This window comes from Mastomys coucha, unplaced genomic scaffold (assembly GCF_008632895.1).
Source record: "Mastomys coucha isolate ucsf_1 unplaced genomic scaffold, UCSF_Mcou_1 pScaffold18, whole genome shotgun sequence".
NCBI lineage: Eukaryota > Metazoa > Chordata > Mammalia > Rodentia > Muridae > Mastomys > Mastomys coucha.
The window spans coordinates 113,028,153-113,037,998 of record NW_022196900.1 but is presented as its reverse complement, the minus strand read 5'-3'; the positions used below and the strand labels follow the sequence as shown (position 1 = coordinate 113,037,998).

The 9,846-nt window shown below is 49.7% G+C and overlaps 1 long non-coding RNA gene across 1 annotated transcript; it reads right to left on the bottom strand.

The window, feature by feature from the left end:
• Positions 1-227: 227 nt before the first annotated feature.
• On the bottom strand, positions 228-8,381 carry LOC116095707. Its single transcript, XR_004120709.1, has 3 exons — positions 8,297-8,381; positions 6,818-7,332; positions 228-379 (listed from the first exon to the last, which is right to left on the bottom strand). It is a non-coding gene; the product is annotated as an uncharacterized LOC116095707 (long non-coding RNA).
• Between the last annotated feature and the right edge of the window lie 1,465 nt (positions 8,382-9,846).

Here is a 9,846-nt window from a genome sequence, read left to right as displayed (position 1 = left end):
AGGAAGGGGCAGAGTGGCCACTCCCTCCTCAAGGCCATACCCAATGACCTAACTTCCTCTCCCCAGGCTCCACCTCCTAAAGGGGCAGAGTGACCACTCCCTCTTCAAGGCCACACCCAATGATCTAAATTCCTCCACCCCCCAGGCCCTCTATGGCTCCCCAGCTTTCTAACCAGGGAGCAGTCCTTTAGCATGTGAACTTTGGGGGACATTCAAGACCCAAATTCTTGCTGGGCACGGTAGCATATATTTTTAATCCCAGGAAGGCAGAAACAGGCAGATATCTTTGAGTTCAAGGCTAGATCTCTCTGTGAGTTTGAGGCTAGCTTGGTCTGCAGGTCTGCATACTGAGTTCCAGTCAGGGTTATACAGAGAGATCCTAAAAAACAAAACAAAACAAAACAAAACAAAACAAAAAATTCAATCAAACAAACAAAATGACACAAACTCTAGCAGATAGTCTTTCCTACCCCCCCCCCCCAACCCATATTTGAAGTCCTGATGTCCAGTGCCTGACCTCTGTAGGTGACTCCTTAGGGCTTAGTTAAGGGCTCACCAAGGCAAGCCCTAACCCCACAGGAGTGATGTCCCAATGTTCCTATAGGACAGAGTCTGGGTGATGTGAGAGCCAGGGCTCGGGACAGTGTTTCTAACTAACCCAGAGAGGCCATGGGTTTGAGGCTAGAGCATCGGTCTGGAGCTGATTCTTCTGTGGTTTCTTGGATGACCCAGGTCTGCAGATCTTGCCTCTGGGTTTGGGCCAACAGACTGTGAGAAGAAGGCTTCCCCAGTCACACCCTCAGCTGTGGTGTCTGATTATGGTGGCCTAGGAAACCTACATGAGCATCTTGGTGTTCCTTTTCTGCAGCAGGTCTGGACTTGCAGACCCTAGCACCATCTCAGATGGCAACACACAGGGCTAGGGGCTTGGGCTCAGCTCTGTCCAAGACAACAGCACTGCATGGTAGGATTGCTCTTGGTCAGGCAGAAAGCACTCTGGGCCGCAGGTCTCCCTGTGCCTACCTAAGTGGGCTGCTGTGCCATCTGAGCTGGGTCTCTGAGCTGAGGGCTATGTCCATGAGACACTCTGTCTACATTGACTTTCTCCACACACAAGAGCCATCTGCCGGACAAAAGGCATGCCTTCCTTTCTTTTCTTCCAGTGTGTGGCACCTTGTCAGGAAGCACCAGGTCTGGTCAGAATCCCTCCCCAATGGGGCCCCTCCTTAGACTAGGGAGGCCTCTGGCTGTGGAGTTCAATTTCACAGGCGAGATTTGAGCTCTCAGGGAACATCTGAGCTTGTGTGGAACCATGAGGTTTGCCTTTGCAGGTGAGGTTTAAGCTCTGAGCAAGGCTTCAGGGAGCCATTGGCTACTGGTTGCTGACCACCCAGGCAGATTCAGTGAGAGCCAGTGAGTCAGGCTACATCTCTCCACCTGGTGAGAGTCAGTGGATCAGGCTACATCTCTCCACCTGGTGAGAGTCAGTGGTTCAGGCTATGTCTCTCCACAGGTGAGAGCCAGTGGGTCGGGCTACATCTCTCCACCTGGTGAGAGTCAGTGGTTCAGGCTATGTCTCTCCACAGGTGAGAGCCAGTGCGTCAGGCTACATCTCTCCACCTGGTGAGAGCCAGTGGGTCGGGCTACATCTCTCCACAGGTGGTAGTGGGTGGGTTGTTCTCAAGTACTTGGCTCTTTAGGAGCTCCCAGACATCACTGCACACTAAATAGGCCTTCTTACTGAGGACTGTATGACTTGGCAGTGCCCAACAGTGAAAGCCTCATTTTCGGAGAACACCGTATTTAGTGTGACTTTTCAAGAAGCCTCACAAATGAAGAATTTAAGAAGACTGAAACCTGAGTTCAGGTGGCCATTATAGGGGTCTTGGAGGACGCAGGGACAGAAGAGGTAGAGAAAGCTAAAGGAATCCAGTAGGTCCTAGAGACGCGAGCAAGAGTCTAGCAGGAGGTGAGGTCTGTAGCTGGAGAAAGGCAGAGAGCCCAGGAAGCAAGGGTGTGATCCTGTTTTCCTTTGAAATTTTTGATTGTCAAATTCTTTCTTCCATCTGGGATCTGCTAAAATGGATGTGACCTTCACACCACCTCCCAAAGAGCTAGGGGGTTTCTGTGTCTCCCAGGCTTTGTGTTGTCAGGAAGGGGGTAGGGGCTCGGCAAAGCCACTTTCCTGCCTCACTAAGTAGCATTCAGTGGGCATTGTGGGAATGCAGATGCTGAGAGTCACTCCCTAGAGGAAACTAGTTAGTACACATCAGTGGAACCCAGGTTCAGCCCTTGGGAGGGTGATGGATACAATGTGTAACGGTAGAGCAGCTGCCTGGTTTAGCCCCCTAGCTGCATGGTCCTGGGTGTGTAGGGTCAGAATGGAACAAGGGACAGTCTTTGTGGTCTGAACACCATGAGCAAGTAGTGCATGTATTTTGGGGGAGGGGCTGGCCCGGCTTATAGCTCTTACAGACTACATTGTGGAAAGGTTTCCGAGCTGCTGGGCTCTCTAATCCATCCTCTGTGGGCTTCAGATGCTCTGCAGGTCGAGGTAATCGCTCCTTTTCTTTCCCCCAGCTGCCGAGGGCCTCCACTTATATCTGTTTCTACACTGCAATCAAATATGAACTTCAAGCTACTTTTTTTAAAAAAAAATCCATGGTAATTTACCAGTCTTGCCAATGATCCAGTTTACAGAGGAGCAAACGCTGTACACACATCAGGGCCTTCTCGTAGCTCCTGGAATGGCTGGTCTCAGGGCCAATAAAGTGAAGAGCAGGTGTGTGAAGGTCAGCATGTGATAAAAGGGATGGTTAGGAAGCTGTCTGGGGGAACCAGTGGAGGGAGGAGGATTCCATGGCGCTCTGAGAAGGCTCTCATTTCCTGTGAAGCTAGCTGAGACAGGGAGAGAGAGCTGCCCAAAAGGTCCAAGGTGCAGAAACAAAGGCTAATTCTGGGCTCTTGTGCTTCTGCTGTGTTTATGGAAATCAGAAGGGCAAGTCTCCTGCCTCTTAAGACCTCTGGGACATAGGAGCTGGGTGGCAAGTGCTGGTGCCCTGTCCCTTACTCATTCAAATAAGGATCTGGGTGGCAGGTCCACATGTGCTCTAGGTTGGGGTTGTGGGTTAGGAGCAAGTTGTAGGATCAGGGTACGTATTGGATGTGAAGTCAAGAGGTGGAGGTAGACAGAGTTTTCAACCTCAGCACTATCAATATTTGGGAATGGGTCGTTCCTTGTAGTATCGGCTGCCCGGCACACTGTGTGCGTGGTGTTTAACAAAGTCCCCAGCCTCTGTGCATTAGATGCCTGTAGCATTCCCTCTACAGTGACAACACAGTTTGTAAACTCTGCATCTTGCTTTCTGGGGGACAAAAGGCTCCTGAACTGAGAACCACCAGTGTATGAGGGAAAGAAAGGGGCTTTCCCAGGCTGCAGGCCTGACGAAACAGGTGTGTGGTGGGTGCTCCAGTGCTGAATGGAATGTCTATCTCTCTCACAGACAGTGTCCCCAGCAGCTGCAGCAGTGCCTAGCCCACGGTGGGCATTCAGTGGGTGTTGCTGACTGAGTAGGTGTTTCTCCTGTGAGTGGAAATCAACATGAAAGGAACCAGTGAAGCGCCTTTGCTTTAGCTTAGATAGATTATCAGACATGCCGATGCCTGCACCAAGTGGTCTACAAGATGTGGGAGCTGGAGTTCCCAGGAGATTGGAGGTAAGTCTGGGGACCCTGAGGAGGTCTGTGGAATTGAGAAGCATGGGGCTGCTTCAAGTATCCTGGAACAAGTGTGTATTTGAACAGAGAGGCTAAGGAGATGGTCTAGGGAGACCGGGCCACATGCTAGGAAGGGATGTCACAGCAGCTGAGAACGGTGTCCTGCTGTGACCAGTGAAGTGGCCTTTGGAGCTGGTGATATTTACAGAGTCAGAGAGATAAAACTTGGTGGACTGGCTGGTTTTGTATGTCAACTTGACACAAGCTGAAGTTACCACAGAGAAAGGAGCCTCCCTTGAGGAAATGCCTCCATGAGATCCAGCTCTAAGGCATTTTCTCAATTAGTGATCAAGGAGGGAGGGCATAACTCATTGTGGGTGGTGCCATCCCTGGACTGGTAGTCCTGGCTTCTAAAGAAAGCAAGCAAGCCAGTAAGGAACATCCCTCCATGGTCTCTGCATCAGCTCCTGCTTCCTGACCTGCCTGAGTTCCAGTCCTGACTTCCTTTGGTGATGAATAGCAATGTGGAAGTGTAAGCTGAATAAACCCTTTCCTCTGCACTTGCTTCTTGGTCGTGATGTTTGTGCAGGAATGGAAGCCCTGGCTAAGACACTTGGTTTAGCAATGAAGGCCACTAGGGAGGAGTGAGTCGCCAGAGGCTGCTGAGCAGTAGGCAGCAAAAGCAGGGAGGTAATTATGCAAAGCTGACTCTTATTAACATGGGGAGAGGGGTTTCATTCAAGACTGCCACCAAGGGGGAGAGAAGTTGAACTCAACCTGGATGAGTGGGGATTTATGTCACCAGTGAATAGGAGGAGGTCAGTAGATCGAAGATACCAAGAGACTGGGGGATGGGCGGGGAGGGAAGGGTGCTGATGCTCTCACTGAGAGAAAGGTTGGGGGAGAGGGCTGGTGTTTTCATGGAGGGAAGGTCATTGATCGACAGTCATTGTGGGAAGGAGAACTTTGACATGTTATCAGTGGTGAAGTGGTGAGAGGTTCTTGCTCAACTGGCCTAGCAAGAGTCTTTCTAAAAGTCAGGCCAAGGTCAATGACTGGGGAGAATCAGGCTCTGAAGAATCTGAGAAAGGTTTGGTAAGGCGTGGGTACCCTTGTCGGGGCTAAGGGCACATTTACAAAATGGAGGTGCTGGGTGTGCAGGTAACCTGTGGAATGGTTTCTGTGGAGAGGGACTACACGGAGCTGACTCTGGGTGGGCAGGACATCAAAGCAGATCTCCGGAATCGGGTCAGGTTTCCGAGGATTGTGTTGGCTGCTCTAGAGGCTGCCAAGCTCTCAACCACACGCAAGAGAAGCTGCAGATGAGCCTTTCTCTCTGGCAATCTTCTAATCAACATGGCTTTGAGAACACACTGAGCTAATTCCATGCTACTGAGCTTTGGATTCTCTGAGCCTCTGCGCAGGCTGCTGTAGCTTTGTGATCACTGAGCCAGGTGCTGGACACAAACTGGGAGACAGGGGCCCAGCGTACCTTCTGCCCATTTCCAGCAAGGCAGCTTCTCTAGAGTGACCAATGGTCCCAGCCTAAAGAACTCCTTCTGGTATCTCTTGGGTGACCTTGCTTCTAGTCAGTCTGAAACTTGCAGAATCTAGAGACTGCCTGACTACAGAGGTTGCCAAAAGTTGAGTTGTCCCCTTGGCAAAGTCTCCAGTGAAGATGTGTGCCCAGGAGACTGCGTCTGGGCTAAGTGTGACCCTCAGAGAAGTGTCTGACATGAACACCATCACAGCACACTTCCTGCTGCTGCTGCTATTTTTGTTTTTGTTGTTTATGTACATTTATCACCTGATTCCAGCGCACGAGAGAGGTGATTTGTCAGCACGGTTTCCTGCTCTCTGTGCCAGTAGCCTTGGTTCCTATCCATCACTTCCTGGGATTCGGAGGTCACGGTCAAGAGCAGAAGTGATCAGAGAGAGGAGGTATGTGGGGAAGCTAGTGTGACAGTGGTCAGTTAGGAGGAGAGTTAAATGTAAGGCTCATTCTCCTGTACTTTTCAGTCCACTAACCATAATCAAACAATGCTTGGGTGAGACATTTTTACCTGACTGAGCAGTCCCACCACAGAGAGGGTGATGGCAATGGTTAAGTATGAGAAAATATACATATACTATTCTCAGTATCCATTTTCCCATCCACCCACCCATGCATCCACTCCTCATCCCTCCCTCTACCCATCCATCCATATTCATCCATCTACCCATCCACCCCATATACTCAACCATCTACTCAACAATCCATCCATCCATCCACCCATTTATCTACCCATTCATCCATCTACCCACCCATTTATCTACCCATCCATCCACCCATCCATCCATCCACCCATTTATCCACCCATCCATCCATCCATTCATCTATCCATCATCCATTCATCCATCTACCCACTCCTCCATCCATCATCCATCCATCCATCCATCCATTTACCTACCCATTCATCCATCCACCCATCCAACCATCCACCCATTTATCTACCCATGTATCCACCTATCCATCCATCCATCCATCCATCCATCCATCCATCATCCATCTATCTATCCATCATCCATCTACCCATCCATCCATCCACCCATTTATCCATCCACCCATTTATCCATCCATTCATCTATCTACTCACTCATCCATCCACCATCCATCCATCCATCCATTTATCAACCCATCCACCCATTCATCCATCCATCATCCATCCATCATCCATCTATTCATCCACCCATCCATCCATCCATCCATTTATCCACCCATCCATACATTCATCCATCCATCATCCATCTATTCATCCATCATCCATCTACCCATCCATCCATCCATCCATCCACCCATTTATCAATCCATTCATCTATCCATCCATCCATCCATCCATCCATCCATCCATCCATCCATCCATGTACGTAATTAACCTACATATTGTCTAGATATCTGCTTGGCAGTATGTTGAGCCTATTTTGCAGGTTAAGCAGACAGATTCACTAAGCCGTTTTCCCTCTCAGGATACACTCACTTTCCACTCAAAACATCCAGCAAAATTCAAAGAGAAACTGGAGTACAGCATGCATAGTTGTTACTGAAAGGGAAGTCACTGTACCTGGGAGAGCCAGGGAGTGCCTCTTGAGAGAGTATAGTGTTTGGACAGGCTGACACAGAGAAGAAGTCATGGCAGTTTAAGTCCAGACTGTCCCGAGGTCAGTCCTGCTGCCTGGCTACACCTGAGGCTTTAGTGGATGTTCTGGACAGTGAGCTGGAAATGCAGCATCTGTCAGATCTTAAAGGGAATCTCTTTGTGTCACTGTGTTGGAGTTAATCTTGAAGACTCTGGGAGGCCCAGCGAGGGGTGTCATGATCAGTCTATGCTAGAAAGCTCACTCCCTAGGTCTGCAACCTCCCTGTTATCAGGACTTGGCTGGAAGTGAGAAGCCAGGTTCGTGCTGCCGTGTAGATGGGAGCTACAATTGCTGGGGCTCGTTGTTGACACCGCCCCTGCCGTCTTCAGTATCACCAGTCTCAGTGTGCTTTTATGGTGACGCAGGGGCACATCCCAGGCTGGTATTCCCTTTGGGTACTTTTCAATGCTCACAAGATAGAATCTTTAACATCTGTAGGCTATGGACGAGAAAATAGAGGTAGAAAGAGATTAAATAATCTCCCTTAAGTCACTGAACTTGTAAGGCGCATCCATTTCAACTGACATTGGAGTTTCATTATCTTAGCTGAGTTGGGCTCTAGGGGCTGGCAGAGGAGACAGGAGGAGGGACACACCTGAGAACTCAGCTCCTAAGTTGTACATTTGCTCCTAAGCCTCAGGATTTCATTTGACTGAAAATGGGCTAGGTCTTAATGGGAGACAGAGGGACAGGGACTGGCCCTTCCTAGTCCTGTTAAAGTGGGCATCTGGGAATACATTGGCCTATCAACCACCTGTCTGCCAGTTATCCACTGTTTCAGCCTTCTAAACGGCTAAACGAACAGCATGCTGCTCAGCACCTTACTCTGAAGAAACATGCATTTCTTCGGAGAGGTGGCTTTCTGGGGTTTGTCATTACTAGGCACAGACTTTCTGGGACTCAGGTTGGCAAAACAGCACGAACCAGACACATAGACACAGTAGAGAGAGGCGGCACCACCCAGGGAAACTCATTTCAGGTTTAAAGAGGTGTGTCTAGCTTTCTCATACACCCAACAAACTGGTTCCCAGGAATTTGCCCAAGAGGATGATAAATCACCCAGAATCACAAAGTGATCTTTCTAGCATTTTCTCTCAGAGCTGTCTCTAATGGAGTAACAAGTATATAAGGGTGTGATCCCCAACTGAAGGTAGATGGGGCAGCCAAGCCCCACAGAGGGGGTTCCTAGGCAACAAAGGTTCAAACGGCTCACACAGCTGAAATGAAGTACAGAAGTGGTTTCCTGCGGTTCCACACACATGACGTTCTAGAAAAGGGGTCTGTGGTGGCAGGGAACAGAGCAGCGTTTCCTGGTTTCCTGGAAGGGGCTATTCCTGGGGGGCTGAAATGCCGTGTCTCAATGGGGGTGGAGCTGGCCTGGTGCATGCGGGAATGGAGCTTACCTGGTGCATGACGGGAATGGAGCTGACCTGGTGCATGATGGGAGCAGAGCTGACCTGGTGCATGATGGGAGCAGAGCTGACCTGGTGCATGATGGGAGCGGAGCTGACCTGGTGCATGATGGGAGTAGATCTGACTAGACAGGATGAGAATCTCTGCCGTCTCAAGATTAGTGACTGCTATGGCCACATCACAGTGAGCGGTAGGGCTGGATGTGAGCCTAGTTCTTAGCCATGCTTAGATTCTTGATTTCAACCTGCTCCTGGATTTGGGTGTGAAGAACTGTGTGGACGGGCAGAATCTTGGGAGCCCTTGGCAGGACCTCTGGGGACCAGCCCAGGAGTCCATCTGCTTGTATGAGCAACACATGCCTTCTCTTTGAATGACAAATTGCCACTTAGAGAGAATGTGCCCTTGTGGAAATCATGCCTCCTCTGGAAAGTTCTGGACCTCTGTATGCCCAGCATCTCTGGGATCCACCAATCACTGCCTGCTCACCCCAGCAAGTGGGTGTCTTTCTGGGGGAGCAGGCAGGAGGGAGAATGCCTGTCCCCAACACCTGGAAAAACAAAGGCGCATGCCCAGAACATTCTGCCAGACCAGCTGCTGCACTGGCGAAGGACACTGTTGACCGAGATGCCGGCATGTCCCCAAACACCTGAATTCACTCAGGAGCCAAATGCATTTGCCTACAAACAGAAATAAATCAGGTTTCTGGTAAAAAGAGAGAAAATGAGCAAAGAGAAGACAAATGCTCTCATTACCCCAGGGAACCATGGGATGAAGCTGGACAGCTTAAGTAGCTGAGGATCTCTGAAGATTGGCAGGCTAAGGGGGTTGGACTCAGGAGGCACACAGATACCTGCACAGGACGTTCCTAGGCCCTGACCAGGCTGGGAGATCCTGACACAAACTGTTCCTGGACTCTCCATTAGCTGATATGATGTACTTGGGGCAGAGCCCACCCCGTTTTACATATGACCCAGGTCTCCCCTGTGTCTGTGCCCTGGCTGCAGTGTGGATCCCGAAGCTTTTGTGTGGTGTGTTATTTTGTGTAGAGTCATTGGTGAGTTCCACTCGATGTCCCTCCTGGGAGATCTGCTCCATGAGAGGTGAGGGTCAGAGAGGTGAGCTGGGCGCTGTGAGCAAACATGTTAATGGGGTGTCATTTAAAATAAACCACTAGAGACACCAGTTCTCCTCCAAAACAGAGGATACAGCAACCCTAGCTTTTTCTTGGAGAATGGTTGTAGGAGTGACCATTTGAATAGCATTTTAAAGTCATAAGAGGGAATCGTCTCCACAAGATACTCAGGAAGAACTTAGACAAACGATCTAGCCAGTGTTGTGCCAGACTGCACACAGGCCGGATGAAGTCTTTGTGTTCTTTCCTAAAATCTCTGTAATAATTGTGCTATTTTTTATTATCAGAAGAACAAGGCGTGTGAAACAGATGAGGCCTTTGATACTCAGTTTCCCCTCTTGGTTACTTTCTCTCTCTATTGTCTTTTTCCTAACATCTATTTAACAGGGCTGGGAATGGTCTTTGGGG